Source organism: Camponotus vicinus, unplaced genomic scaffold (assembly GCF_025532165.1).
Source record: "Camponotus vicinus isolate PSW18456_S1 unplaced genomic scaffold, iyCamVici1.0 SCAF_14, whole genome shotgun sequence".
NCBI classification, from domain to species: domain Eukaryota; kingdom Metazoa; phylum Arthropoda; class Insecta; order Hymenoptera; family Formicidae; genus Camponotus; species Camponotus vicinus.
The window spans coordinates 8,208,907-8,218,709 of record NW_028141950.1 but is presented as its reverse complement, the minus strand read 5'-3'; the positions used below and the strand labels follow the sequence as shown (position 1 = coordinate 8,218,709).

The window sequence follows — 9,803 nt, the reverse complement described above, 5'->3', positions numbered from 1 at the left end:
TTGGAGTTACGCGAGTATTAATATTGTACCCTGCGCGGTGCAAGTGATTCGTAAGCATCGACGAATGTGTTTACCCACACTTAGAGTCTTGTTCTCAAACAGACAGTTAATGTAAATAAAATCCTATCGTAGAAAGTCATCGTCCACTCGTGCAACATATTAATTAGAAATTAGAAATTAGAATTATAAATTAACTTATAAATTAGAATTTCGCCCCATCTGGAGATCAGTATCTCTTCTTCATTATATTATTCTATCATCAAATTATCGCAAACTTACCCAGCACGGTATAAGCGAACACGCATACCAGCAACAAGATTGTTAAACGGTTCTTTATCATCTTTTTTTTTCTTACTTAGAAAGACATCAGGAAGCGGAGGCGACAATCAGACTAATTGTAAAATATCTGTTCAGCTCTTATATATTGTCCCTCCCCTCTATATATACAGGGTGTTTCATAATAAGTGAAAAATTTTAGGAGATAATTCTTGTCGAAAATTAAGGGGGATTTTTCATATAAACATATACTCCTACATCCCTCCCTGTCGAGTTACACTCCTCCAAAAATGGGGGTAAAAATTAAGTTTTTATTTTTTAGGTTTCTAAGTCTTTATTATAATTTTGTTTTTGTTCCAATTTTTCCAACATTTATTCTAATTTTATTTTTATTTTAAAATTTAACTTCTCATAATTCGAAACCTATGTTATTTAGCATAGTGCTGTGCACGATAACGTACTTTATTTTTTTTTTTTGAAAACTACTGATTTTATGAAAAAAATAAAAGAAATAAAAAAGTTTCTAAATAAATCAAACTTTTTAATGCATATTTTTAGATGATTATATTCCGGCCCATTAAAAAGTTTTAATAAAAAATTGAATAAGAGTTTCTAGTTTCATCACCTTATAACAATACCGGAGGCTGAAAAACTATTAATAAATAATCTTTTTACTAGTAGAAAATATCCACCTAATTTCGTTTCTTTAACTTGTTCCAAATTTGAGAAAAAAATAAAAATCTAATTTTCACCCCCATTTTTGGAGGAGTGTAACTCCACAGGAAGGGATGTAGGAGTATATGATTATATGAAAAATCCCCCTTAATTTTTGACAAAGAATCATCTCCTAAAATTTTTCGCACTTAAGAAACACCCTATACAAACATGTTGTTTTTTATTTCTCTGATAAAAAAGAACAAGTGCAGGCATTGCAAGGCTTGGGTGAGGAATACATACGGAAATTATGCTTAATTGAAAAACAGCTATAATTATCTATATTTATGAGATGACATCTCCAGCGAAAATTTATTAAGGTTGAGAAGCCAATAATATTTACATAAACGTATTTTTATCTCTTTAATCTTGTCGAACAAGAAATGGAAATGTACATATACTAAACATCAAGAAAATACGAAGAATGCAAAGAACTTTGCCTTATAAATGTGGAATTTAATTATCCCACTAGAATCACTCATTATATGATCTTTATCAACTATTTGCAACGTGTTGCATTATTTTATATATATATATATACAGGGTGTCCTAGACCACCCGTACACCCCTTTTCTTTCAAAAACTAAGCATTTTAGAGAAAAATGTTTCAGACAAAAGTTGTTTGGTTTCGAGGAGGCCATAAGATGGTACCATTGGTTTGACCTTGAAGAGTCATTTGAAGGTCACGTGAAGGTCACTTCAATTTTTTTAAATGGAACACCCTATATATTTTTCACATTCTTGTAGCTCATCCCGAGAGCTTTCCAAAACACTATAATTAAGTTAGTTTACATTAAGTACTTTCCGAGTTATGAGGCTTGAAATCATTTCTTAATTTTACATGAACCGTAAAATATCTTGTAAAATATTCATTTTTCGATTATCTTACCTTAATACTTTTATGTACAAAATAATGAGAGAAATCAATTAAAGTGTAAAGAAAACACATAGTTGTTTTTAAGAAAAAATATGGAATTGTTAATTGCAAATTATATATTTTTTCTTCAAAACAACTATGTGTTTTCTTTACACCAATTGATTCCTCTCATTATTTTGTACGTAAAAGTATGAAGGTAAGATAATCGAAAAATGAATATTTTACAAGATATTTTACGGTTTATGTAAAATTAAGAAATTATTTCAAGCCTCATAACTCGAAAAGTACTCAATGAAGAAATACTTTATTATAGTGTTTTGGAAAGCTCTCGAGATAAGCTACAAGAATATGCAATGACAAATAGTAGGTTCCATTTAAGAAATTGAAGGTGACCTTCATGTGACCTTCAAATAACTCTTCAAGGTCAAACCAATGGTACCACCTTACGGCCCCCTCGAAACCAAACAACTTTTGTCTGAAATATTTTTCTCTCCCGGGCTTGGTTTCCGAGATATTCGACTGAATGGATTAAAATGGGCCACCCTGTATATATATATATATATATATATATATATATATATAATTTTACGTGATTGTTTGCAAAATGGTATAGGACTTTTTAGTTCAGTTTAGCGAGCTCTACTTATGGTTTTTTTTTGACGGACGATACCTGGGACACTTTGTATATATATATATATATATATATATATATATATATATATATATACAGGGTGGCCCATTTAAAAATCAATATGGTCCTTATTTGAAAAATAATTATTTGACTAGAAAGTGATTAAAATTTCTTACAAAACCGCGTGGAAATGTCATAAAAATACGATTCGATCACTTCGCATCGTCCTTGCTAAAATGGCCGACTGCCTAATCACGCCAACTGCGCGCTTATTAGCCTATCTTTTTTAATTAATATCTCGAAATTTTACGTGGTTGTTTGCAAAATGGTATAGGACTTTTTAGTTTAGCGAGCTCTACTTATGGTTTTTTTTTGACGGACGATACCTGGGACACCCTGTATATAAATTTTATTTATATTTTATTATTATATATCAAAATTGTTCTACAAACCATAAAGAATCTTATATTGATAAGATAGGTAGTATGCAGTTGGTAAGAAATGAAGAATTTTGCTTCTTGCTTTCGGTATTTATTATTCTACTAGCTAGATTTTAATTATTCTTTTTTTTTATGTGCCACACTGTAGATTTCATCGTACTCATCGATGAAGATTACAATAAAATATGCAATATTTTAATTCTCAACGTTTATTCGATACACAACGAACATAATTAGTTTATATTCGTAACATAATTATGTGAGAGTCTCGCCTTATTCATGCAATAGATATATATTTTTCTCTATATCGTTCTTTTTCATCCCGTGAATAAATTGGATGAATGAAGATGTGGAGGGATGACAGAATTTCTAAGGAAGAAAAATTTCTCTATGCTTGCCCTCATCGCGTCTCTTCTTTAATTCATCCAATCGATTTAATAGAATTTCTCGAGAAAGAGAGAAAGAAGATCATCTGATACATTCCTGTAATTAGAATTTGACAAATTATACAAATATCTTATACTTCGATCGATGAATTTTACGATTTTATTTATTATTAGTAACTTGAATTATTCTCGAAAAGAATCCCTTTAATTACCAAATCAAGATAAATACTTCAGGAGATTATAAGATTTATATTAGTAAGAGAATGTTATATATATAATCATCTCGTCTATAATCGAGAAAATCGCAAGATAAATTTTAAAAGACACTTTAATTTTTAATCTTATAATATAATATTTCAATTATCTAGTATATATATTATTTTCATTACTCGTAAAAATCAATTCTCTAGAAATTAATTATTAGTATATATTATTCTACAAATTCTCAAAAATTAATAACAATTAATTTCAACTCAAACTCATTTTTGACATTTTATGACAATGAAGCAGGAAGATCGCTAAAATCCAGTATCGATAATCCCATGTGTCATTAATTTTTTTAAAGTGCAACCGCTGTGTGCAGGATCTCCCATAGAAAATAGTTTCTCATCAGAAAAAGTTTATAGAAGCAAAACACGTAGCTATGGATTAATGCTATGGATAAATGACCAGATTAGATTTTCCAAGTTTCGGAGATCTCCTTGTCCCGCGATCTCTCGGTCCTCTAATAAAAAAATAGTCGATATACAAAAAAATCTATTATAATATTATAATATTATCTCTTATTGACATCGCATACTTCTTGCGCAACGTGTGCATAAAATATCGGTGCTAAATGTGTCGTAATATTCGAATTCATCAAAAAGAACGTCCACACTAATTTTTGATCCGTCAATTCCTGAAATAGATTTGCGTCGGACAAATCATCGGACGATCCGATTACGATTACATAACTCCGAATCTTTTTGCGTTGATTAATATAACAAAATCCGATTGAATTTCTCTCTCACATGGACTATTATTTTCTAAACACGTATGTACAAATTAATTTTAAATTTAGCGAACTACAGTGATCATCGTGCTACCGTTTTACTTTGTTCCATTTAACGAGGATTTATTCAGGAAAAATTACAGATAAATTCTAAATTACATGAAAAATAACATGATGATGTTTTCTCTACTAAACTTACGATTCCTAGAAGCTACATTGATAGAGATTAAATTCGATCTAAAGTGACTCTAACAACATTTAGTTTTTTTGCAAAGCAGTCGGTCTGCAAAATTTCTCTTGCTGGGGAAACTGTTATCAATCCGAGAGAATGAAAGGCAACTAGAGAAAATACAAACGATGTAAAAATCGATATATTCTCCAATTGATTTGAATTAAAAAGCCGAACTTATCTATCTTATAAATAAATATCCCTTCTTTATTCGAGACAAGACTTTCATTTTGTTTTATTCTACTTTTATTTTAAAGACGCTGTAGCTTCTTTTTACTTTCGTGAAAATGGTTTATTTGAGTTAAAGCTAATGTTTTTTATTTAGATTTGCAAAATTTGCGAGTAAATAAAAAGAGGAAAGTCTTTTTGCGTTACTCGTCGCGCGAAGAAATCGCAAAAAATCTGAAATGCGATGATGATGCGAACTAAAAATATTATAAGCGACGAGAGGCACTTTTCTTCAGTTTCCATAAATAATAGGCAAGCAAGGAAAGAGCGATCTTGTGTCTTTTTAGGTTTCAGACGAGAACGATATTTTTATTTTGCGAGAATATTTGATATAAAAGAGGGTCTTATATTATACATCAGAGTTTCCTTGGGGCTCATCCTTACAAATCGGTTCTGCGCAACACTCTGGGTAAGGCTTGCTGAGATCCAATTATTTCCAACCGATTTGTTCCCGACATGGACGTACGGGACACCTGGGAAAAACATAATAATAATTGAACACTGTCGAAATTCAATGGGATCAGAAAATAAATAAAGTAAGATTGAAAATAAACAAATAATTTTGTAAAGAAAATTTTATTTATTATTAAAGGTATAATATTTATTAAAGATATAATTATTATTAAAGATATAATAGAGATATATATCATTAGTGTTATTATATCTATTGCCACACAGAAGAAAAAGATGTGAAATTTGCAAATATTAAATAATACACAAAATATCTCTTACATTTCGTAAATAACCGTCTTATTGCAGTATAGCTAAAATAAACTGTAGTCTCTTTGATTTGTGGGCAAATAAATCATGTTCTGGAAATCATGTACTTTCTCTGCATTGCAAACTCAAGTAGACTCTTCTCGATTGCTTTTTTTTTTTTATTTCTTTTTTAAATTAGATGATCAATCGTGTATCAATTATTATTGTCGCGCATTTCATAAAAATCGATTTGCAATCAATTGCAAAGTTGAAGGTCGGGATAACCGGTTATCAAAAGATCGTTATGTAATAATCGGCTTGCTTGAATAGATAATTAAACGATCGAAAGCATCAATTAAAAGCGACGCGATTTTTTTCTTTCAGGATATTACAAAGTATCTCGTATCTCTATAGGTGTAACGAGGAGATATTTGAAGAAGAAATAATTTGAGAAATAAAACTTGGACTCACACACAAAATCATCATTATTGTAGTATCAGTAAAACAAGTGACCGTTGAGCATTCACGAATGTGTTTACCCACACTTAGAGTCTCGTTCCCAAACGGACAGTCACCTATGTAAATAAAATTCTAGAATAAATAAAATCGTATCAATCGGCATCAATCGGCATCATTCACTCATACGCTGGAAGCATCATTAGCCTTATAACATTCGTTTTCGGAATATTTATTTAAAGGACAGAATCTCGCTTCTCCAAATCGTTCACGAAATCTTAAGCAGCTCTATCACGTAAAATACGATATATTTTTAATTTCGTGGAATCCGGATTTGCATCTCTTCTCCAATATCTCTTTAATCATCAAGTTCATCGCAAACTTACTTAGTATAGCGTGAACGAACACGCCTACCAGCAACAAGATCACGTGGAGCTTCATCGTCTTGTCTCTTGCTTAGAAAAATATCAGGAAGCGAAGGCGACAATCAGACAAATTGTAAATTATCTCTTCAGCTCTTATATATCGTTCCTCCCCTCTAGTACCGTAGAAATAAGATGCAATATATATATATATTGTTATCTTATTTCTACGGTAAAAAAAACAATCGCCAGCATTGCAAGGTTTGGGTCAATAATATATGCGGAATGTATTTTTGATCCAAACCTCACAATGCTAGCTCATGTACTTTTTATTGTAGAAATAGATATAAAATATTCATATATACAGGGTGTTTCTAAAACTATGTCGGAGATTTTAAGGATGTATTCTAGGGGTTAAAATAAGAAAAAAGTTCATATAAACATGGGTCCAAAAATGCTTTTCCTCCGAGTTATAGCCCCCTAAAGTTGAGGGAAAAAATCGAAAAATGTATTGTAACTCTCGGAGACTTTTTCATAGAACGTTAAGGTTTTGCACAGCGTAATAATTAATAATGAGCTTTATTTTTATGCTTTATTTTTCGATTTTTTCCCTCAACTTTAGGAGGCTATAACTCGGAGGAAAAGCATTTTTGGACCCATGTTTATATGAACTTTTTTTCTTATTTTGATCCCTAGAATACGCCCTTAAAATCTCCGACATAGTTTTAGAAACACCCTGTATATTGTATCTTATTTCTATATACACAGGGTGGCAGGGAAATTTTGACAGTCCCGAAGTGTGAAGGTAGATTGGCTCAAATTAAGAAGGAAGCTACTATACTATTTTGCGATATTCGCAATAATTAACGAAAAATTAATTAAAGAAGATCGGCCAATGCGCGTGGCTCGAAGCACACGACGGCGAAGGCGGTCTGACTGTAACATAATGGCGGCGCGCGACGAAGCGGTGATTGGGGAGGGGAGGAGCCTTCGCCACGCGCTTACACACTCATCGCTCCTCCCCTCCCCAATCACCGCTTCGCCACGCGCCGCTATTATGTTACAGTTAGACCGCCTTCGCCGTCGTGTGCTTCTAGCCACGCGCATTGGCCGATCTTCTTTAATTAATTTTTCGATAATTATTGCGAATATCGCAAAATAGTATAGTACCTTCCTTCTTAATTTGAGCCAATCTACCTTCTTACTTCGTAAAGGTCAAAAATTGCCTGACACTCTATATACAGGGTGTTAGAAAAGTCTAGAAACGATCAAATATCTCGAAAACGAAACGTTTCTGAGAAAAATGTTTCGAACCAAAGTTGTAGGATTTCAAAAGATCTATTTACTGGCGCTATGAGTTTAACCTTCAGTGGCGTCGCCAAGGTCAGAGCAAGGTTACCTAGAATTTTTTAAATGGGACCCTCTATTTTTTATTACTTATTCTTGTAGCTTATCTCGAGAGCTTTCCAAAACATTAGAATAAAGTATTTCTTCATTGAGTACTTTTCGAGTTATGAGGCTTGAAATAATTTCTTAATTTTATATAAACCATAAAATATCTAGTAAAACATTCATTTTTCGATTATCTTGCCTTAATACTTTTATGTACAAAATAATGAGAATAATCAATTGTTGTAAAGAAAACATACAGTTGTTTTTAAGAAAATATATGGAGTTGTTAATTGCAAATTACATATTTTTTCTTAAAAACAACTATGTTTTTTCTTTACACCAATTGATTACTCTCATTATTTAGTATATAAAAGTATTGAGGTAAGATAATCGAAAAATGAATATTTTACTAGATATTTTATGGTTTATATAAAATTAAGAAATTATTTCAAGCCTCATAACTCGAAAAGTAGTCAATGAAGAAATACTTTATTATAGTGTTTTGGAAAGCTCTCGAGATAAGCTACAAGAATAAGTAATAAAAAATAGGGGGTCCCGTTTAAAAAATTCTAGGTGACCTTGCTCTGACCTTGGCGACGCCACCCAAGGTTAAACTCATAGCGCCAGTAAATAGACCTTTTGAAATCCTATAACTTTGGTTTGAAACATTTTTCTCAGAAACGTTTCGTTTTCGAGATATTTGACCGTTTCCAGACTTTTCTAACACCCTGTATATATTTTATATCATTTTTCATCTCTATGCATGCGCATAAATATATAAAATATATTTTTTTTATTTTAGATACTGTATCAAGTTGTTCAACAAAATGGATAAATAATGTAGAGACGATACTTTTCTCATTTCGAAGGCACTCGTTACGCACCAACCAAAAACTTGTCAAAAAATTATCCAACTGATATCGCCATTATGTACGAAGTACTTTCTGATCGGTAGGGTGTACAACAAAATTTAGGATTTGTAATATACGTATTTTAAAATTATACATAAATAATTTTTTAACTTATTTTCTATGAGGATATTGTGATATTGTACATATTGTAGATATTGTAGATATTATAAGATTGAAAGTGCAATGTTAATATTGTATTATGAAAAAATAAAATATATTGGAATATAGAAGAATACACACACATATATATATATATATATATGTAGAATTCTTTTTTAATATATGTGCCAATAAATTTTTGTGAATACAACTTAATCTTAACTAGTCAAACTTTATAATTGATAAACTAACTTGAATTTTCACAACAGTACTCACAACAGCGATTTCCAATTTCGATTCGATGATTTAGAGCTCGTCATGTGCAATGTGTTACACAATTCTATAATTAAAGATAATTAAAAATTGACAAATAACAGCCAATAAGGCGCGGAATCTGATGAGCAGTACTCCTATTTTATTTGATATATAGTATTATTTAAAATATTAAAATATTTGTGATTTCCGTGCAATAATTCTATCCACCTTTACTTTTACTTAAAATTTATAACTTGTGGATATATGATTATTAGTATACTGTAGTATGAAGATTAGAATTATTCGGCAAAATGTGCTCGCCAGATTATTGCATCGTTGTATCTGTGTATCGATTATGAAATGGTTTATATAATCTCATATGTTATTTAATATATTTTATAATGCATAATATCATACATATCTATAAAACGTTGTCAGTATTTGGTGATCTTTCGAAATGATAGACCGTAATTGTGTGTAAATATTATACATTATTAGCTTTATTAAATATAGTTAGTGGAGATAGAGCAATAAGTATAGTTCATTATTACAACTGCATACTTTTATAATCAAAATAATTTGAATATACCGGGAGTCATGGAAATTTCACGCAAAGTAAGGAGGTAGATTGGCTGAAATTAAGAAGGAAGGATTTGTACTGTTTTGTGATATGCGCAATAAATAACGAAAAATTAAATAAAGAATATCGGCCAATCTGCGTGAGTAGAAGCGCGCGGCGACGAGAGTCGTCCAACTGTAATCTTATACTAGGCGCGCGGCGAAGCGGTGGGCGGATCGCTCTCCGAGACATGATGGTGGCGTGCGATATATCGCAATACCGCGCCGAAAAATGACCC

The 9,803-nt window shown here is 31.2% G+C and overlaps 1 long non-coding RNA gene across 1 annotated transcript; it reads right to left on the bottom strand.

Moving 5' to 3' along the window:
* Positions 1–5,060: 5,060 nt before the first annotated feature.
* LOC145965416 (uncharacterized) lies at positions 5,061–7,098 on the bottom strand. Its single transcript, XR_014436703.1, has 2 exons — positions 5,943–7,098; positions 5,061–5,245 (listed from the first exon to the last, which is right to left on the bottom strand). It is a non-coding gene; the product is annotated as an uncharacterized LOC145965416 (long non-coding RNA).
* Between the last annotated feature and the right edge of the window lie 2,705 nt (positions 7,099–9,803).